This window comes from Macaca nemestrina, chromosome 5, assembly GCF_043159975.1.
Source record: "Macaca nemestrina isolate mMacNem1 chromosome 5, mMacNem.hap1, whole genome shotgun sequence".
NCBI lineage: Eukaryota > Metazoa > Chordata > Mammalia > Primates > Cercopithecidae > Macaca > Macaca nemestrina.
Window position 1 is genome coordinate 119,237,218 of NC_092129.1, and position 23,631 is coordinate 119,260,848.

Consider the following 23,631-nt stretch of genomic DNA (forward strand, 5'->3'; position numbering starts at 1 on the left):
ATAATAATAATAATATGTATATAAACAAATTTAGACATTTGAACGTGAAAATAACTGCAATTTTAGAGAAAAATATTAAAATAAATTTTAATTTGTTACAAATACATTTGGAAAAATTTGGGACAGTTTTTAGGGAAAATGTTACAAATATTTTAAAAAGAATATACTAAAGAAATCTACAAGAACAATTAACATGGTATTGAGACTTCATTTTTTAAATTTACATTTCATTAAGTATCTGCATGAATAATTTGACAAATTCTTTCAAAATTTTTAATTAATTCATTAATTTATTAATGTATTCATTTTTGAGACAGAATCTCCCTCTGTCACCAGGCTGGAAGTGCAGTGGTGCTGTCTCAGCTCACTTCAACCTCTGCCTCCTGTGTTCAAGCAATTCTCCTGCCTCAGCCTCCTGAGTAGCTGGGACTACAGGCACACACCCCCAGGCCCAGCTAATTTTTGTATTTTTAGTAGAGACGGAGTCTCACCATGTTGGCCAAGAATGTCTCAATCTCTTGGCCTCGTGATCCATCCGCCTCGCTTCCCAAAGTGCAGGGATTACAGGTGTGAGCCAATGAACCCAGCCTCAAAATTTTAAATAAGTAGTAGTACCAATTTCATTTTAACAACTCTGCAATAAAGTGAAAGTACAAAAGTTACCAGCTAATTTCTACATGTCTAATGTTTCCATAAAGTAGCACTAGTCTTATACTAAAAATCAGGGTGAACCACTTCTAGACTGGATGATTAATAAACAACCTCTGAAAATCTTATCTTCTGTAAAAGCTGTGAGGACAATGGCAAAAATTAGCAAAATCAATTTCATAAAGACTCTAAATTAATAAAAGGCTTTCAACAACCAGGAGAACATTTATTTAAGAAAAAATAAATGTCTGAATCTTAGTGAGAATGACAAGCTTGTGGGGTTTTAATTTGTCCTATTCCTACCTCCTATTTTCAGCTCCATGATAGCCTCAAACATCAATAGTCATGCAAGAGTGGTAACAATTGAAAGCAGCAACTTAACAGCCAATGGAGAAGACAGAATTAGATTGGAACTCACCCCTAGGTGCAGAGTATTGTCACTGTATTGCCTCACAATTAAAATAGCTTCCTAATAAAGTCTTATTCTCAGGGATGGTCTTTATTTTATCTGATTTAGAGCTCACTAGATGGGAACTAACCTATCCTCAATACAGTTTATGTTTTGTTGTGTTTTATTTTTATACATTTAAGGAGTACAAATACAGTTTTGTCACCTGGGTATATTGCATAGTGTAAAGTCTGGGATTTTAGTGTAATCACTGTCTGACTAATGTACTATGGAAAATAGTATGATATTTCTCAGAGAGCTGAAAATAGAACTACCATTCTATCCAGCAATCCTACAACTAGGTATATACCCAAAGAAAAATAAGGAATTACACAAAAAAGATACCTGAACGCATACGTTTCTTTGGGTGATGTTTTGCAAATAATCAATGATTTTTAAAGTCTTATCTTCCTGAAGTGGCAATACCAGTTGGAAAAAAAAAAAAAAAAAAGAGGCAGAACTAAAACTCCAAAAAGAAAGAACTGGAAAATAAGATGTCCAGGGTGCTTTAAAAACTCCAACATATTTATCTATTATGCCACACATATACACAGAACTGTGTGCACAGCCAAAAGAGAGTTGAGAAGGCCTAATTCCTTACTTCTGATTGATTTTAAGGATTTTTACATGCCGGAAATAAAGGTTAAGACAGAGCTGTAAAATTGCAAAACACTGAAGGAATGCTTTAACACATGCCCAGAACCCCTGAGCAAAGGCTGGGAGACTTACTGATTCAAGGCATTTAGTGAAATATCTGTACAATTGTTAGCAGATCAATAAGCAAAATAAGTTGAGTCTACTATGGCTGCATATGACAAAGAATATATAAAAGTATTAGGCTGTTCTTGCGTTTCTATAAAGAAATATCTTTGACTGGGTAATTTATAAGAAAAGAAGTTTAATTGTCTCACACTTCTGCAGGCTATACAGAAAGCATGGCAGCATCTGGTTCTGAGGAGGCCTCAAGGAGTTTTACTCATAGCAGAAGGCAAAGTAGGAGCAGTCACTTCCCATGGCTGAAGCAGGAGCAAGAGAGCAAGTAGGGGAGGTGCTATACACTTTTAAACAACCAGATCTCATGAGAACTCACTCACTATAATGGGGACAGCACCAAGGTAGGTGGTGCTAAACCATTTGTGTTAGTCTGTTTTCATGCTACTGATGAAGACATATCGGAGACTAGGTAATTTATACAGGAAAAAGGGTTTAATGGACTTACAGTTCCACGTAGCTGGGGAGGCTTCACAATCATGGCAGAAGGCAAGGAGAGGAAGTCACATCTTAAGTGGATGGCGCCAGGCAAAGATATATAGAGCTTGTGCAGACAAACTCCCATTTTTGTTTGTTTTGTTTTGTTTTTGTTTTTGTTTTTTTGTCTTGAGATGGAGTCTTGTGCTGTCACCCAGGCTGGAGTTCAGTAGCACGACCTTGGCTCACTGCAACCTCTGCCTTCTGGGTTCAAGTGATTCTCCTGGCCCAGCCTCCCGAGTAGCTGGGATTAGAGGCATGTGCCACCACACAAGGCTAATTTTGTATTTTTAGTAGAGAGGGGTTTCACCACGTTGCAAGGCTGGTCTTGAACTCCAGCCTCAGCCTTCCAAAATGCTGGGATTACAGGCGTGAGCCACCACACCAGACCCAAACTCCTCTTTTTAAAACCATCAGATCTCCTGACACTTATTCACTACCAGGAGAACAGCATGGGAAATATCTGCCCCATGATTCAATTATCTCCCACCGGGTCCCTCCCACAATACATGGGAATTATGAGAGCTACAAGATGAGATTTGGATGGAGACACACAGCTAAACCATATCATTCTGACCCTGGCCACTCCCAAATGTCATGTCTTCACATTTAGAAATCAATCATGCCTTCCCAACAGTCCCCCCAAATCTTAACTCATTTCAGAATTAACTCAAAAGTCCATAGTCCAAAGCCTCATCTGAAAGAAGGCAAGTCCCTTTCACCTATGAGCTTGTAAAATCAAAAGCAAGTTAGTTGCTTTCTAGATACAGTGGGAGTACAAGCATTGGGTAGATACAGCCCTTCCAAGTCTGAAATCCAGCAGGGTAGTCAAATCTTAAAGCTCCAAAATGATCTCTTTTGACTTGACATCTCACTTCCAGGTCATGCTGATGCAAGAGGTGGGTTCCTTTGGTCTTGGGCAGCTCTGGCCCGTGGTTCTGCAGGTTGTAGCCTCCCTCTTGGCTGCTTTCACTGGCTGGTGTTGAGTGTCGGTGGCTTTTCCAGGCACAGGGTTCAAGCTGTTGGTGGATCTACCATCCTGGTGTCTGGAGGATGGTGGTGGGAACTATGGGAGCTACAAGATGAGATTCGGGTAGGGATACAGAGTCAAATCATTATCACCACTCATGAGAATTCCACCTGAATAATTTAGTCATCTCCCACCAGGCTCTGCCTCCAACATTGGGATTACATTTCAATATGTGATTTGGGTGGGAACACACATCCAAAGTATATCAATATTTTAAGGAATTAGTTCAGGAAAGTCATCAAATGAACAAAGAACAATAATAATAGCAACAATAACAAAACTCTGAAGACAAGGTATAAAATTGATTCCCATGGTTGCTATATTATTTAGTATGTGTGATTGTTTAAAATGTGGTACAAAAAGAAACAGGAAAATATGAACCATACACAGAAGAAAAGCAAAGCAAAATAGTCAATAGAAACTGCAATGATGAAGCCCAGATGTTGAACTTGCTAGACAAAAGTTTTAAAATTAGCTATTAGAAGATATTGTTCAGTTTTACAACTCTTTTAAAATGTGTCTAGTAGATTTTCTGGTCTTTACCAGAAAGACTCACTGCTACAAAATATATATATATATATTATAGACTCACTGCTACAAAATATATTTTATATATATATATATATAATATGTTCAAAGAACTAGAGAAAATTAAAATTATTTTAATTTGAAGAATTAAAAGAAAATACAGAATGATGTTTACACTGACAATATAAAGAAATATAATTTTTTTTTTAAAAAAAGAGAAAACCACATGTAAATGCTAAATTTGAAAAGTACAATGATTGAAATGAAACAGAAGTACATTTTCATCTGGCAAAAGAACAAATCATAAAATTCAAAGATATACCAATTAAGTTTATTTAATCTTTTTTTAAAAAAAAGAAAAAAAGAAAGAAAGAACAATAAGCAGAGCGCCAGTAACCTCCAGGGCATCATCACGCTTATTGATATGTATTGAGAGTGTCAGAAGAAAAGGGAGACAAAAAGTGGCTGAAATAATATTTGTGACTTTGGAAAGTCTAAACATTGCCTTAATTTTCACTTTCCAAGAGCGTTAAAACAAAAACAAAAACTAAAACAAAAACAAACAAACAAACAAAAAAACCCAAAAACACACACACACATATTAATGGATACACTAAAAAGGCTCAAAAAACTCCAAAGGAGGTAACTCAAAGAGCTTAAACCTAAATGCCTAGAAACGTCATAGTCAAACTGCTGAAAGCCAAAAACATATTTTTTTTTCCAACTTTTATGTTAGATTCAGGGGCTACATGCACAGGTTTGTTAGAAAAGTATATTGTGTGATACCGAGGTTTGGGGTGTGATTTAACCCATCACCCAGGGGTGAGCATAGTACAAAACAGATAATTTTTACAGCAGCAAGTGAAAAATGACTCAAAATATACAAGGGAGCTTCAATAAGTTCAACAGCTGACTAATCATCAGAAGCACTAGAGCCATGAAGTGGTGGAATGACATATTAAAGTGTTGGGAAAAAAGACTGTCAATAAATAATTATCTATTCAGCAAAACTATGCTTCTAAAATAAAGAAAAAATGTAGACAGTCTTGAATTAATTAAAAAGAAAGCCTGAGATAATTCATAGCTAGTAGCCCTACTCTTTAAAAAATAGTAAAGAAACATATGGCTAAATGAAGAAACACTGCCGAATGACTTGAATCTATGCTAAGAATAAAGAGAAAGTATATGGAAAAGGTAACTACATAGGTAAAAATAATAATAAAAACAGTATCAGTGTAGTTTTTATTTGTAACTCTTCTTCTCCTTAATAATTCATATGTCTTACTCATTCAAGTTATTTGTAGAATCCTCTGTTCAATTATTACCTGATCAATAAGCTAAATAAGTTGAGTCTATCACGGGCACACATGACAAAGAATATAGTTTAAAACATGTATCTACCTATGTGCAGCAATAATTATAAAATGTACCATTACTAGTACAAAGGATGAGAGAAGAAATGGAGCTATATTCATATTTTATATTGTATATTGCTCATATTATATATTGTATATTGTATATTGCTATAAATCTGAATTATATGATTATAGGTAACATGTTTATTGTAATCCTCAAAGAAACCAGTAAGAAAATAACCTAAAATATAGTAAAAAGAAACATCTGGTGAATTAAAATGAACATTAGAAAATATCTATTTAAGAGAAGACAGGAATAGAGAAACTTAATGACCTAAGACATGTAGAAAACAACTACGAATTTGACAGATGTGAATCCCACATTATTAATAAATGTATGAAGTATAAATGGATTAGTCATTCTAATTAAAAAAGAAACTGAGATTAACACAAAGAAGAAACCCACCATGATCCAACTATACACTATTAATAAGAGACACATTTTAGATTCAACCTTCATTCTGAAGGGTATAAGCCCTCAAGAATGCACTCTTTTCAGCTTGGGTTGCTGCACACAGGCACGCAAATTTACAACAAAGCAAGAGAGTACCAAGAGGTACCAAAGTGGATCAACTGTGTTCTGTAAATATCCCATCTGCTTTGCGTAAAAGCAGCCCTATATCCAACTTCTGATATGAATTATAAACCTATCATGGCTGAGACTCCTCCTTTCTCCTATTGTTCCCTGAACAGAATAAGGTAAAGTGTGATGGTGGCAATCATAACTTTGTAATATTATGGAACACTTGCTGTGTTCTCAGGCAAGAGTGTTCTTACTTTGGGGAACAGGACTTCTAAACCCGAGGAACCAGATTTGCATGGGCAGGAACCACAGAGATCCTAGTGAGTGAGATGGTATATAAAGCCAGTCCTACCCTCACCCCTCGGCTCCCTTGGAGTTTCACTCTGTCGCTCAGGCTGGAGTGCAGTGGTGCCATTTTGGCTCACTGCAACCTCTGCCTGCCGTGTTACCTCTCTTTGTTTTTGGATCCATTCACTCCTCTTTTGGAGGTACAACAACACAAAGAGGTTATTGCTTTAATGAGTATACTCTATCTGAAATATAATGCCTTATTTTCAAAGAATATTTCCCTATTCTTGTGTTTCAGCTGATCCTAGGAGGCAGTTTCAGTGCTCCAGGATGTGTGGATACAATTCTTTGGTATTGGGTCTAATTTTACACCTTCATTGCTGTGAAATTTTATCTCATTGGAAGTTATTGGTTTTTGGTTTTGTTTGGTGGGGGAAGAGGGGTTATGTCTGTTGGTAAGGAATGCTGGAAGCCTCCAGATAGAGTTTTTGACTAAGGTTCTATCTACAGGGAAGGTAACTCATGTGCATAATAGGTATCTATCACTGTACAAATAAACAATGCAAAACAAAAAGAAAAACAAAATAGAAACAAAACAAAACAAAAAAACAAACTGTGGACTCTGAAAGAAGAAAGGGTCCCAATGCACTTGATTTGTAATCGAATGGCTTTTTAACTTCTCAAGGAATGATGCCATACTGGAGGTTCAGCATTAGACTTTTTTGCTTACAGATTGAACATTCAAGGATAGCAGTAACAAAGCTGGCTTTGGTAAGTGAGACTATGCTATTGGTCCCATCTATATCTTTCATCTATCACCATGGCTACTCTATGCTATTGTGTCCCTTTTACCAGCTCTTTGGTGAATGATCAGCTCACCAAGTTTTTTAGTCTGTTCGACTGTTTAGTACTTTTTCATGGTGGATGTTTATTTATGTGATAAAAATCTTATCACTGCATGCTCGTTACCATCTGTTCATTGACATACCTCTGTACCTACGCTCTTTCGGCTATTTATTTTTAAATGCTGATTAAGTGATTAGGTCGTTGGCCACTGCCTAGGAATTGATATGTATTTTGGCTGCTACTTTGAAAAAGATACAGTTCTAAGTACAAAAACATGCAAAAGTACGTAACACATATCACTGACTTTTAAAGAATTTATCATAATTCATTTTATAGAAAAAAGTAGTGAGCAATAAATGTTTCCTGATGTTTTGTATGATCCTTTTTAAGGCAGACACCATTACTTTAAATGGTGAATTTTACTCTAAGCATGTACTATATACTTAGTATAGTATTTACTACCTGGCATCTTGTTCATACGTGTGTGCCAACTTTCACATCATCAGAGACCATTGATTACCACAGAGAACACAAAATATCCATAGTTGTTCTGGGCTTAGTAACCAAAATAGTATGTGTATGTAGTGGGTGCATATGTAACGTGTGTGTGGTGTGTGTGTGCAAGGAGATTAAAAGAAAGAGCAAAAGATAGTGTCGGAGAGTCTAAGAAAACTTAAAAACAATTTTCAAATCTGCCATTTATTCCAAAAAGCAAACTAATAATATCTGTTAATTTTATCTTGAGACTGAGAGAGCAGTCTTTTAATTCCTGTTTAGTTTTCATCACTTTGAAATAATTTAAATATAAAATAAAAATTTAATAGTATGTAAGAAAGATCATTAGAAAAACATGTCGTATAAATTGAATTAATTACTAATACATTGTTATGGTATGCAACATGGCAGTAACTCAGAAACTTTGTATTTTTTATTTCAAAAACACAAGCCTATTTATTGCTCTTTTTTGGCCTCAGTGTATTTAAAACTGAACTTATAAAATAATTTAGAACAGAACAATCAAAGTAGAGCTCCAGGTTTGAGACATTTGTTATATTGCTAGTCGCTTCCCACTAAGTAGAATGGAAAAAAGAGAAAATAAATGATTTTAATATTTAGGTGATGATGTATGTGGCATAAGTTAAGCATTTAATGTTACTTTAGAGATATTTGACATATATCTCAGGTGAACTTATCCAGATTTATTTATTGCTATTTGAATTCATTTGTCCATTTGTCACCTATTGAACAATTTTTGACACCATAGTGCTGAAGAATCTGTTAAACATGGAATCAAAGAATAAGCTACATTTCTTATCCGTTAATATTCAGTAATAAGAAAACCAAGAAATCCTCTAAATCATTGTATATAAAACCAACAAAACATAACAGAAATTACTTCCATAATATTCAAAGATGATGCGGTTTCCCTAAAGGGTTTCGATTACATGCTTTGCATTTGTTTACCTTGTATTTGACTATGTATGTGACTTATTTAATACAGCATAAAAAGTACACAATGAAAATACTAATAATTAATGTTAATTAAAAGTGTATGTGCTTATTTTATATGTGTTATCACTAATATTTAAATAACCTTTTCATGATGGATAATGTCATAAATATTTAATATCCCCATTCTTCAAACAGTGTTCAAATTAAGCACATTCCCGGAGCATGTATACATTTTACTGCTCGAGACAGGATTTAAACATAAGCCTAACCACAGGCCTATATTCTTTCCATTATCCCATACAGCTTCTAGGATGATTAAGAGTGTTTGTCTGTTTGTGTGTATGTACACATAAGCAATAATATGTTTTAATTAACTCCTTCCAGATTGTATGAAAGAATAGTTCAAAGAAAGCAAAATATTGATCTATGATATATTCTATTCCTTTCAAACATGCATTATAAATCTAGAGTTAAGTCATGTTACAGAGTCATCAAAATAGAATGAAAAATATTAAAATTATTTTATATTTATTTGTTATTTTTTCATTTGTTATAAAATATAACTTTTTCTAGTTAATAAGCAAGATTTGTTGATGACTGTAAACTGCTATTTTATAATTGATGTTAAATGATAAACAATTTTAAATATATAATAAACATTTATGCTACCACCAATGATATGTAATTGTCTGTATTCATATTTATATGCATATGCTTTATTCTCTTTCATCCTTTTTTTTTTTTTTTTTTTTTTTTTTAGACGGAGTCTCGCTCTGTCGCCCAGGCTGGAGTGCAGTGGCCAGATCTCAGCTCACTGCAAGCTCTGCCTCCCGGGTTCCCGCCATTCTCCTGCCTCAGCCTCCCGAGGAGCTGGGACCACAGGCGCCCGCCACCTCGCCCAGCTAATTTTTTGTGTTTTTAGTAGAGACGGGGTTTCGCCGTGTTAGCCAGGATGGTCTCGATCTCCCGACCTTGTGATCCGCCCGTCTCGGCCTCCCAAAGTGCTGGGATTACAGGCTTGAGCCACCGCACCCGGCCCTCTTTCATCCTTTTAAACTTACTTTTAAATTATATTTTTTTTCTGTTAGAATTAATTATCAAAATTTTGCTAATTTGTTTAATCAACTTCAAGAAGATACTAGAAACCCCAAAATAATGCTTCATCTTTCAAGATCAATGGAGAGCAAGTTGATATGGTAGATGCTCCCAATGAAGATATACATCCCAAACTATGTGACCATAAAAAGCAAAGCTCAACAGAAACTCAATGTGTTAACAGTATCTTGTTTACAGACATTAAGGCAAGATCACAGTAATGGAGGTTCAAGCCACTACCACTATCTTTCTCTTCAATTATTGTGATAGGCCCATAATGGCCTCTTTAGTGTTTATTGCAATCTCCAAGTAATCTCCAATCTCAGAACTTATGAATTTGCTACCCTTTATGACTGCAGAATTCTTATCCTAGATATCCACGTAGTGTGGTTCTTCATTTACTTTAGCTTCCTGCTCACATTTGAAGAGAGATTTCCTCTACTATAAAATACCAACTTCCCTTATGGGCCCTAGTGTTCTCTACTCTCCCCAGTCTGTTTTATTTTATTCATAGCACATGTAACTACAGGACATATAATATGTCTATATTTTTATTTTGTTATTGCCTGGTTCCCATACATTAAAGCAAGCTTTCAAAGCAGATATTCAACTAATTTTTCACTGCTATATCTACTATATAGAATAGTGTATATTTGACAGGCCAAAGCCACATGAGTGTCTGTGTGTGTGTATATATATATGAACTATGTGTTCACAAAAAGCAAAATCTTTCATGTATTACAATTAAGTATTATTTACAAGAATACCTAATTTAGGAGAATTACAAAAAAAGTTAAACACAGTTGAAATAGGAGGAAAATATTAGGGTATGTATAGGTAATACATTCTTTAATTTAAAAAGATTATATACATGATATATTTATATTATCTATATATTTATATATATATATATATATATATGAAGAGAAAGATAGTGGCTTGAGCATTCATTATTGTGATCCTGCCTTAATGTCTATAAATAAGATGACTTTTAATACATTGAGTTTAATACATATATAAAATGTGTTAATTTCTACTCATTTGTGGATTTTCTTGTTTTTGAAAATTTGATGTAAATCTAGAGAATAAGAGTGTTTTTTATAGCAGGAAAACAAGATATATCTTGAATAAATTTTTCTTTCTGATCACCCAAAATCAAATTGATATTGGTATTCTCTTTAAAACATCTTCCTAATTGCATCACCATTTTATTTGGTCAGACTAATTGTTTATTTTAGTAGTTAATGAGTAATATTAATTTAATACTGATTTGTATTAAATTAGTTTTAAACCTATTAATTTGTATAATTTAGGCATAAATTAACAGTGATTTACACAAGTTACACTTTATTGATTTAGAATAGTAAAATTATGAATCATTTTAACTTTAAAGATATAAATTTCTGATTCATTCGAATAATTATTTCATAATTATTTTTATATTTGAGAAAAAAATTCTGCCTTAAATTAACAGTAATTTATCCTGTTCTAAGTTTTTAGATTTATATGGACAATGTATCCCATTTCATCTGGTTTACTTTTTCTATTTTCTAATACCAGGATGTTTGAACAAGGACAGGATTTGAGTGCAAGCACAACTCAGATGACAGAATCCATGATATAAAAGAAGCATAATATCAAATTCAGCTCTTACGTTAACAAGCACTGCAGAAGTTTCAAAATTCACAGCCAGGCCTTTCTTCCTCTGCTGAATTTCAGCAACAAAGATGTTAGATTCTGATTTGATGATACTATAGTTCCAACAATTAAATATAATTGGTTGAAATTTATCCTATAGAAACATGTCATAATTTATAATAAAATGCCTCAATAATGTTTTCAGTTAACTTACAATTCTAAACTTGAATACCAAATACCAGAATAGCTTACCTAGAATACATTTAGAGTTTTGTAGTACTGAGTACATACTTATTTGCACACATTTTTATATGTGAACCTTGCTTGAGCAAATGATGTTTAATAACACCTAAGTCATTTTTTTATTTCTCTGTAATGATAAAGTTATTTAAATATATGGATATATCATCAGCAACCATATTGACACAGAGAGAAAGGAATTTAGTACACAATGGAGTACCCTGACTAGATAGGGCCAGATATTTGGTAGAAAATGGTTTAGAGATTATAGTGAGTAAAACAAAGAATATGGGGCTCCAAAGGGAGAATAATTCAGAAATAAATGCCAAAAATATTTTTCAGATACAGCATTTTTCATGTTTATTCCTTGTTTTAATGATTTGGGAAGTGAGGATATTATTAACTAACATAAGCAAAATAACCTCATTTTACTTTATTTCATACCACTGAGGATGAAGCTTGAGTAATGACATACATCTTAAAGACTAGCTGAAATAAACAGAATCATCAAAATCATTGTGCAATTCAGCTGTGAGTAGAATTGGTTGTTATTTGTTACGTTAAGAAATACAATGACATTTTGCAAATCTATTTATGGCTTCCGATTATCAAAGTCTATGACATGAACTTGAGTTCAAAGCCATTTCTTAATATAAATTTTAATCATTCCCTCCATTATGAGGTCCGAGTCATGGAAATAAAAAAATTGCATCAAGAATAATTTTATATTATTAAAGAAAACAAATGCACTTTTTAAAAACATTAACCAAGAGCATGACATCAGAATTTGAAAAACAACATCAGAAAAGGTCACATTCACAAATGCATGCAATCCAAATAACTGAAAAATTGAAACGAAGAAACAAGCCTTATTTAATACATATTAATTAGTTCAAATCATTAACAAATACACAGTATTCAGTATTCAGGTTTTGTTTTGTTTTGTATGAGATGGAATCTCATTCTGTCGCCCAGGAGTGCAACGGCATGATCTCAGCTCACTGCAACCTCCACCTCCTAGATTCAAGCAATCCTCCTGCCTCAGCCTCTTGAGTAGCTGGGACTACAGGCACCCATCACCATGCCTGGCTAATTTTTTGTATTTTTAGTAGAGACGTGGTTTCACCGTGCTAGCCGGGATGGTCTCGATCTCCTGGCCTGGTGATCCACCTGCTTCAGCCTCCCAAAGTGCTGGGATTACGTGTGTGAGCCAGTGCACATGGCCAGTATTCAGTTTTAATGCTGCATCCTGTACACAGCACAGTCCAATATTCCCCAGACAAAATTGTGTGCTGCACAATGTATTACAATAGCTCTCCAAAAAAGCACTTTCCAATTCAAATTATACTGCATATCGACATAATACTTTGTTGAGAACCACAGAAGTAGTAGAAAGGACAAAAGGGTAGAGAGGCTGTAATTTCATCATTAAATGATTGATTGAAGAGGTGGCCAGTTCCAGATCACAAGTCATTTGCATGACAAGTATTAGGGTTAAAGATTTGAAAAATCTACATGAGATTCCAAAAGACAGTATTCGTGGAGACTTGAATACTGCTTATTTTAATCTGCATTTAAAAGCCTGCCTGATTCACAGCATATTTTTTTCTCAAAAAAAAAAAAAAAATGAAAAGTATAAATCTTACATTAGCTCCATTATTGTAAGGCAATTTTAATATATCTACTTTTATGTAGATTTTGTAAGATTTTATGTAGATTTTTATCTTGGTCACATATGCATTATTTTATAAATAATTAAAATTTGTGCATCAAGTGTTTTTACTAGATGTATGGGGTATAAGGGGTACCATATGGATAATATTTAACTTAAAAAAGAGAAATGCATTTAATATTTAAGGAATTTTTTTTTTTTTTTTTTTAAAGACGGAGTCTCGCTCTGTCGCCCAGGCTGGAGTGCAGTGGCCGGATCTCAGCTCACTGCAAGCTCCGCCTCCTGGGTTCACGCCATTCTCCTGCCTCAGCCTCCCGAGGAGCTGGGACTACAGGCGCCCGCCACCTCGCCCGGCTAATTTTTTGTATTTTTTAGTAGAGACGGGGTTTCACCGTGTTAGCCAGCATGGTCTCGATCTCCTGACCTCGTGATCCGCCCATCTCGGCCTCCCAAAGTGCTGGGATTACAGGCTTGAGCCACCGCGCCCGGCCGTATTTAAGGAAATTTTATCAGAGGCATTTTGCATATACAATTTATAAGAGACCTTAGGATCCAAGCAGGGAACAGTAAGACAACTCAGAAATTAACAACATATAACCACCTCTAAAACTAGGAAGGAAAGCCAATGGGAAGTGCTATTAGAATTGGAGCACAATGGCTGGCATTACTCAGCAGAACTGTAAGGTTGGGAGTCTGGTGACAGCTAGTTTTATGGAGGAGATTCATTCACTGACACAGATGCTGCCCACATATACAGGGGACAATATTGCATTCCATTCTTCCACTTGTTCTTCCCATGAGTAAAATCTAGCTGGAAGTCAGCTGTTAAGGCCACTTGGGAAATATCCCTATTGCAGTCAACCTAGCTGCAGTAAAGACTAGGACCCAGGATTGGCAAAGAAAAAATTCTCGGCCATGCAGGTTCAGGAAAGGCACTCTAATCCTCTTGTTCTACCTTGAGTGCATTTTAATTTTTTGGCATGTTTGACTCAAAAAAAAAAAAAAAAAAAAAAAAAAAAGGCTTTACATTTCAGCCTAATATGAGACATCTACACTTGAATAAAGAAATGGTCTCTTTCCTTCTACCCAGGAAGTATCTCAAAGACATATCCATTTCGAGTTTAATTTTTCCAGGTGAAATAACCATCTGCTATAGCTTCTCATGATATATCAATGACCTATGAACTAAATGTTAAATCAACCTAATCAATACTCTTCATTCAAAGTAGTGGAGAAAAGGAAAAGGGGAAAAGAAATGTACATATTGTTGCTACAGAACTCATTTTTGAAACACAACACAAATTTGCATTTATTGTTTCCTGTTTAAGCAAGTATATCATTTTTCTGTTGTCTTCAGTTGGAATATTAGCTCTTATTTATTTTGTTATTTTCCCTGATAAGACAACTTTATTCTTAAAACATCTGACATATTAGTAGTACTACATTTATTACATTACTCAAATATTTCAGTGATCTTTAATGTAGGACCTGAACTCATGAAGTGGTACAAGAAATCGCCAGAGTTCCAAGCATTGTCTTACTTCCAAGTATTGTGTAGTAGCAACTAAAACTTTCCTCGATAATACATGCCTATCTATATCTATGTCTATCTCTATATCTATACCTATATCTATGATGACTGGAAGAATATTCGAGTATAAAGCCTCAAGAATACCAAAATATCCCCAAAGCAGTATCAAATCTATTTTAATAAGATTGATGTTGTTTCCCTGATAGAAACATTCTTGTTTGAAAACTAAAACCTATGGAATTGCAGACCGAAGTTGCAGGGACAGGAAACCAAAAATCTCAAAGCACATTATTTGGTATAATGGTAGGATGAGGTCATTTTAACATTTATCTCTTGGTTCTCTAATCTATGTAATCTGGCCTATAGTAAAAACAGTAACTTAGATTTGTAATTGATGAAAAAAAAAAAATGAAGAAAAAATTGCCAACCTCGCTGGGTATCGTTTGCCATTTGGCACTGTGACTGACCCTTGAGCTGGCCTGTTAAATTCCATTAGGCCAGCTTCTTCTATATCATGGGGTACATGGTATGCTCATATGATTACCCTTCTACTGAATGCCCAGAATGAGCAGAAGCTAACAGTAAGCTAAACACTCAACATGGCACCATTACTCAGAAAGAATATCCAAATACCCAATGGCAGGTTAATTATAATACATCTGTCCATCACTGAGGGGTAGCAATCTGGCTTACTTGAAGAAATGCCACTTAAGATAGAAAAGTAGGAAAATAGATGTATTGATTTCTACATTCATTTTTCTTTCCAATGCTTGCTAAAGCCTTCTACTTGTCAAATTCAGTTAGAAATTATGGATCATTTATACACAGGACATCCTTAATCCATTATGCAACAAGTCTCACCAACATTTGTATTTGGAATTTGTGAGAGAACAGTAAAACAGCAGCAATCCAAACTGCACAGCTATTCTTCCATTCTTTTCATGGTTCAGATAAATGCTTTTCCTTTTTTCTACTTTTAGAAAATAACTACTTTATCAAGATATAATTCACACATCATAAAATTCACCCTTTCAAAGTCTGTAATTCAGTGATTTTATATATGTTTACCAAGTTGAATGATCATCACCACTATCTAATTTTAGAGCATCTTTATCATCTAAAAAACCCTTTGTACCCACCAGTAATCACTCTCCATTTTCTCTCCCAACCTCAGGCAGCCAATAACCTACTTTCTATCTCTATGGATTTTCCTGTTCTGGATATCTCACATTAATAAAATTATACAATATGTATGTATCATTTTATGATAGACTCCTTGTACTAAGCCTAATGTGTTCAAGGTTCACTCATGTAGTAGACACTTTGGTTGTTTTTATATTTTGTTATTAATAATAATTCTGCTATAAATACTCATGAACACATTTTTTGTGGGGACATACATTTTCCTTTGTCTTGGATATATGCATAAGAGTGAAAGTGATGGGTTGTTTAGTAACTCTATGTTTAACCATTTGAGAACCTGCCAAATTGTTTTCCAAAGCAGGTGTGTCATTTTATGACCCCATCAGCAATATATGAGGGTACCAAATTTTCCACAACCTTACCAATAGTTCTCAGTATCTATCTTTTTACTTTTAAACATTCTAGTGAGTACAAGGTAATATAACATTGCACCTTTAATTTGTATTTCACTAATGAGTAATAAGACAAAAGAAAAGATCTACTGATGTGCTTACTGAGCATTTACATATTTTCATTGATTAAATGTCTATTGAAATCCCATTTTAAAAATTGTTAAAGCTGAATTGTAGTTTTATTTTAGGTGGCAAGGAGATCTTTCCATACATAGAAAACAAATATTTTATCAGATATACATTTTGCAAATATTTTCCCAGTCAGAGGGTTGTTTCACTTTCTTGATAGTACACCTGAAACACAAATGTTTTTAATTTTGATAAAGTTAATTGTATCCATTTTTTTCTTTTATTGCTTGTACTTTTGATACTATATAAAATAAGCCACTACCTAATCCAGTATTACCAAGATTTACCTAATTTTATTCTTACAGTTTTACAGTTTTTGTTTTTATGTTTAGGTATGTGACCCATTCAGAGATAATTTTCTATATGGTGTGGGGTAAGAATACAACTTCTTTGACTTGCATGTGGATAACCACATATTCTACTGCCATTTGTTAAAATGGCTACCCCTTTCTCCATCAAATTTTCTTGGTATTTAGACAAAATGAATTATTATTATTATTATTATTATAAAGATAAGCATTTAGTTCTAAACAGTTAAATATACTATTGATGTCTATATTTACTCTTCTGCCAGTGCCTCACTGTCTTGATTACTGCAGCTTTGTTGTGTGTTTTAAAACTGATGATTATGGCCTCTGCAAATTTATTTACCTAAGATTGTTTTGGGTATACTAGGCCCCTTGCATAAGTCTTTTAGGATCAGCTTGCTAGGTCTGCAGGGATTATGTTTAATCTGTGGATAATTCTGAGAAGTATTGCCATTGCCATCTTAACAAAGTTAAGTCTTTATCCACAAAGGACGTTTCCCCATTTATTTGGTTTTCTTAAATTACTTCCCATTATGTTTTGTAGTCTTTTTTTCATATTAATACAGCATGTTTATTTTCTTTTTTCATTAGTCTTTATTATGATGTTTTTAAATACATGTGTTTAAAAGGTCAATCTAAAGCATGCCTCTTTACAGAAGCATATTATTTCACAGAGAAGTGAAAGTGCAGGCTTGTTACATAGGGAGACTTGTGTCATGGGGGGTTGTTGTACAGATTATTTCCTTTCTAGGTATTAAGGCTAGTACCATTTTTAATTTTTCCTGATCCTCACCCTCCGAAAGGTTCCAGTGTGTGTTGTTTCCCTCTCTGTGTCCATGTGTTCTCATCATTTAGCTCCCACTTATAAGTGAGAACATGCAGTATTTGGTTTTCTGTTCCTATGGTCACTAAGGATCATGGCCTCCAGCTATATCCAAACTCCTCCTAAGGACATGATTTCATTCTTGTTTATGGTTGCATGGTATTTCATGGTGTATATGTACTGCATTTTCTTTATCCAGTCAATTGTTGATAGGCATTTATGTTGATTCCATGTGTTTGCTATTGTGTATAGTGCTTCAATGAATATTCACATGCATGTGTCTTTATAACAGAATGATTTATATTCCTTTGGGTATATACCAGTAGTGGAATTGCTGTTCTTTTAAAAAATGTTTTAAGTACATAATAGTTGTACATTTTTATGGGATACATGTGTTATTTTGATACAAAAACATGGTGTGTACTGATCAAATCAAGGCAAGTGGGATATCCATCACCTCACACACATTATTTCTTTATATTTGGAGCATTCCACATATGCTCCTCTAGTTCTTTTTGAAATATACAATAAATTATTTTTAGCTATAATCACAACAAGGTGCTACTGAACACTAGGTCTTATTTCTACTAACTTCTTTTTGGTACCCAGTAACCATCCTCTCTTCCCCTCACTGCCCCCCTTTACCCTTCTGATACTCTGGTAACCATCATTCTACTTTCCACCTTCATGAGATAAATTTTTTAACTCCCACATCTGAGTGAAAACACACAATATTTATCTATCTGGCCTTGGCTTATTTCAGTTGACAGTGTTCTCCAGTTCCATCTATACTGTTGCAAATGTCAGGATTTTATTCTTTTTTTTATGGCTGAACAGCATTCTACTGCATATATGTATCACTTTTTTTTTTTTTTTTGTCCATTCATGCAGTGATGGATAATTAGGTTGATTCCATATTTTAGCTATTGTAAATAGTGCTACAATAAGTGGAAATGCAGATATGTCTTCAATATGCTGATTTTCTTTATTTTGCATTTATATCCAGCAGTGGGATTGCCAGATCATATGGTAATTCTATTTTTAGTTTTTAGAGGAATTTCTGTATTGCTTTCCATATTGTCTGTACTAATTTACTTTTTCACAGTATACAAGCATTCTGTTTACTCTGCGTACTCATTAGCACCCATTATTTTTTGTCTTGTAGACAAAAGACATTTTAATAGTAGTAAGATAGTATTATTTGTAGTTTTAATTTGCATTTCCCTGATAATTTGTGATGTTGAGCATTTTTTCACGTACTTTTTGGCCATTTGTATGCCTTCTTTTCAGCTATGTCTACTCAGATCGTTCATACTTTTTAAATTGGATGGTGATGATGATTATAATTAACTGCTATTCAGTTGTTTGACCTCCTTATATATTCTGGTTATTTTTATTTTTATTTTTTTGAGACTGAGTCTGGCTCTGTCGCCCAGGCTGGAGTGCAATGGCTGTCTCCGCTCACTGCAAGCTCCGCCTCCCGGGTTCACGCCATTCTCCCACCTCAGCCTCTCCAGTGGCTGAGACTACAGGCCTACAGGCGCCGCCACCACACCCAGCTAAGTTTTTGTGTTTTTAGTAGAGAAGGGGATTCACCATGTTATCCAGGATGTTCTCCATCTCCTGACCTCGTGATCCACCCGCCTCGGCCTCCCAATGTGCTGGGATTACATGCATGAGCCACTGCGCCCGGCCTATATTCTGGTTATTAATATCTTGTCATTAATATTCAGACTTGAATAGTTTGTGTACAAATCTTTAACATTTTTACTCTAAAAGATTCTACGTATTTTATTCTCTTTGATTATAAAAATGAAAATGTTTTCTTAAATTCATTTTCAGAATTTTATTTGTTGTATGTAGATATGCAGCTTTTGTGTGTGTATTCACTATTCCTAATCTGGATACCTTTAATTTATTTTTCTTCAATATTTGCCTTCTCTATAACTTCCACTACAGTGCTGTAGAAATTAGAGGAATGGACGTATTTGTCTTTTTTTCTGATTTTAGGGAAAAAATTTTCATGTTTTATTATTAAATATGATATTAGCAGCAGAATTTTTTTGGTCAATGGCCTTTATCAGTTTGAAGATACTCTCTTTCGTTACTAGGTTTCTGAGTGTTTTTTTCAGTTATGATTGTTGAATGTTTTCAAGTGCTTCTGATATACCTATTAAAATTGTCATGTAGTTTTTGTCTTTTCTTCTACTTACATGGTGTTTTTCATTGATTACTTTTCAAATATTATACAACATTGCATTCCTGGAGAAACTCATTGGGTCATGTTATTAAATATTTGGAGATTTGGCTTGCTAATATTTGTTGAGAATATTTCCTTCTATATTCATAAGGAATATTGGTCAGTAGTTATATCTTCTTGCAATATATTTACCTTGGTTTAATATCAGAGTAATAATGACCTAAAGGTTTGTTGCATGATTTTGTCTTTGCTTCTGTTTTTTGGAAGAGTTTATTATTTGTATTAATTATTTTAAACACTTGATATAATCGCCAGTGGGGCTAAGTCTATGCTACATGTTTATTGTTGTAGTTTTGTTTCTGTTTTGGTGAAAAATTTTTAATTACAATTAACTCTCTACATGTTATAGAACTATTCAGATTTTGGATTTCTTGTTGAGTCAAATTTAAAAGATTACATAGTTCTATGAATTTGTTCGTTTTATCTAGTTTTTCATAGTATTTATTTTTATTATTTTTAGTTCTGTAAGATTATTAGTGATGCACTCTCATCTATTTCTGAATATAATAGTTTGGGTATTCTTTCTATTCTTGAGTAGTCTAAATAATGAAAAATAAATACATAAATAAATAAATTGTCAATTTTGATAACCTTTTTTCAAAAACAAACTTTGATTTTGTTGATTTTCTCTATTATATTTCCATCCTGTTTTCTATTTATTTGCACTCTAGTCTTTATACTGTATGCCTGCTGCTTTTTTTTTTTTTTTTGGAATGTTGATTGCTCCTGTTTTTTTAGTCTCTTAGTGTAACATGTTGCATTGTTAATTTGAGATCTTTCTCATTTTTTCTTGTGAACACATGTAACTATACATTTCCGTCTGAATACTGCTTTTGCTACATTCCATAAATGGTATGTTATATTTACATTTTCAGTGATATAAAAATTTTTCTATTTTTAATTGTATTTCATGTTTGACTCATTTGTTATTGAAGAGTGACTGCTTTTATTTTCATGAATATCCTTTTCAATTATTTTATTACTTTTTTTCAGAAAAAGTAATTTGTATGAATTCAATTCTTTAAATTTGTTGAAGTTTGACTTGTGAACTAACATATAATCGCCTTTGTAAAGTGTTCACTGTGTGTGTTTTTGTGTGTGTGTATGTATGTGTGTGTGGGTGTGGGTGTGTGTGTGTGTATATAAATATATATATATTTGGGGGTTACTTCTACCCCAAAACAGCAGAATGATCTATACCTGTCTACTCAGTTTAGTTGATTTATACTATTGTTCATGCTTTCTATTTTCAAGCTGGTATTCTATGTATTACTAAAAGTAGAGTATTTAAGTCTGCAATTATCATGGTAAAATTGTTAATTTCTTTTTTAAACTATGTTAGTTTTTCTTCATGTATTTTGGAGCTCTATTTTTTGGTATATATATGTTTATAATTATATTTATTTCTGATGTATTTACAGTTTTATTATTACAAATATGCATATATTTGTGTTTACTATTAATATATTGTATCTTTTTCTATTATTTAGCTTTCAGTTTATTTGTGCATTTCAATAAATACCTTTGAGCTCATCTTAATTCAGTGAATAACAATGTTAATTGAGATTCTTGGATTTGTTGATTCATTTTTTAAATGAAATTAGGAAAGTTTTCAAACATCACCACTCAAATATTTTTTCTGTATCTTTCTCTTTCTACTCTGTTTTTGGAATTCTCACTGTTCATATGTTGGTATAGTTGATGGTGTTCCCACAGGTCTTTGAGATTCTGTTTATATTTTATCATTGTTTCTTTTCTACCTCAGACTTGGTAATCTTATTTGATCTACCATTAAGTTTATTGATTATTTTGTCTGTGAAATCTATGCTGTTCAATTCCTCCAGGGACTTTTTAAATTTTTTTAATAATAAATTTTATTTAATATAATTTTAGTTTTATTTATATACTCCAGCACTTATATTTTTTACTTTTTATATGTAATTCTCTCCATTTTGATATTGTATACTTGATGATAAGTCATTTTCATATTTTCATTACTTTTAGATGGTTTCCTTGGATTAAAAAAAAAAATTTGTAATAACCAATTAAAGTATTTTTACTAAAAATTCCAAAATCTTGAGGGCTTATTCAACAATGTTTTGTATTTACGGCTTTTATTCTTTAGGTATTAGCTATACTTTCTTATTTCTTTGCATAGTCATAACTATTGATTTCAACTGTTGCTTAATAACTAGATATTATATCTAATATAATGAGGTCTATATAAAAATCCAACTCCATTTCTCCACTAGATTTTGTTCATGGTAGTGTTTGTTGTTGATTTGGCTTTTTTTTTTTTTTTTTTAATTGACTTTCTGTAGTAATTTTGTAATTTTTTTTCATCTGACACTATGAAATTTTTTGCTTGACAAGTGTTAGCTTAGAGGTTAGGTCATTATTGAACAAAAATTTTCTTAAATATCTTAAATCAATAAGCTTCCCCAAACCTTCCAAAAGATGTCTAGGGGTGTGTGTGTGTCTGTGTGTGTGTGTGTGTGTGTGTTGAAGCATTCTTTCGTGCTCCAGCACTTTATGACTCTTCATTAACTTTCACTGACTACTTGTTCAGAAGCTCATGGTCATATCTGAAAGACTCTTGCCTTCTCAAGTCTTTCCTCATCGTGTACATAGCTCTACACATATGAATTACTTTCAAGATCTTAGTGATATTTTTCAAGCTCTTCAAAGTTTCTTATGAACATCATATTTTTGATATTATTTTGTTTGCATTTTTTTTCTCTTGCTAGACAGTCTCTTGTTTGTCCCAACTTGTATTGCCTCCACATGCATCATACTTTTTCATTTTTTTTTTTTTACCTTAAGTTCTAGGGTACATGTGCACAATGTGCAGGTTTGTTACGTAGTTATACATGTGCCATGTTGATTTGCTGCATCCATCAACTCGTCATTTACATTAGGTATTCTCCAAAAGATATCCCTCCCCCATCACCCCACACCATGACAGGTCCCAGGGTGTGATGTTCCCCGCACTGTGTCCATGTGTTCTTGTTGTTCAACTGCCATCTATGAGTGAGAACATGTGGTGTTTGGTTTTCTGTCCTTGTGATAGTTTGCTTAGAATTATGGTTTCCAGCTTCATCCATGTGCCTGGAAAGGACATGAACTCACCCTTTGTTATGGCTGCATAGTATTCCATGGTGTATATGTGCCACATTTTCTTAATCCAGTCTATCACTGATGGATATTTGGGTTGGTTCCAAGTTTTTGCTATTGTGAATAGTGCCACAATAAATATACTTGTGCATGTGTCCTTATGGTAGCATGATTTATAATCCTTTGGGTATATACCCAGTAATGGGATCACTGGGTCAGATATTATTCTAGTTCTAGAAACTTGAGTAATCTCCACACTGTCTTCCACAATAGTTGAACAAATTTACACTCCCACCAATGGTTTAAAAGCTTTCCTATTTCTTCACATCCTCTCCAAAATCTATTGTTTCCTGACTTTTTAATGATCACCATTCTAACTGGTATGAGATAGTATCTCATTGTGGTTTTGATTTGCATTTCTCTGATGACCAGTGGTAATAAGCATTTTTTCATATATCTGTTGGCTGCTAAAATGTCTTCTTTTGAGAAGTGTCTGTTCATATCCTTTGCCCACTTTTTGATGGGGTTGTTTTATTTTTTCTTGTAAATTTGTTTAAGTTATTTGTAGATTCTAGATATTAGCCCTTTGTCAGATGGGTAGATTGCAAAGATTTTTCAGTCATTAAGTCTTTGCCCATGTCTATGTTCTGAATGGTATTGCTAGGTTTTTTTCTATGGTTTTTATGGTGTTAGGTCTTACATTTAAGTCTTTAATCCATCTTGAGTTAATTTTTGTATACAGTGTTAAAAAAGGGATCCAGTTTCAGCTTTCTATATATGGCTAGCCAGTTTTCCCAGAA

At 33.5% G+C, this 23,631-nt stretch overlaps 1 non-coding gene across 1 annotated transcript; it reads left to right on the forward strand.

Annotated features, from left to right (window-relative positions):
- The first annotated feature begins 3,867 nt into the window (after window positions 1-3,867).
- On the forward strand, window positions 3,868-3,929 carry LOC112426297 (U7 small nuclear RNA). The gene has a single exon (XR_003017571.2). It is a non-coding gene; the product is annotated as a U7 small nuclear RNA (small nuclear RNA).
- The last annotated feature ends 19,702 nt before the right edge of the window (window positions 3,930-23,631 follow it).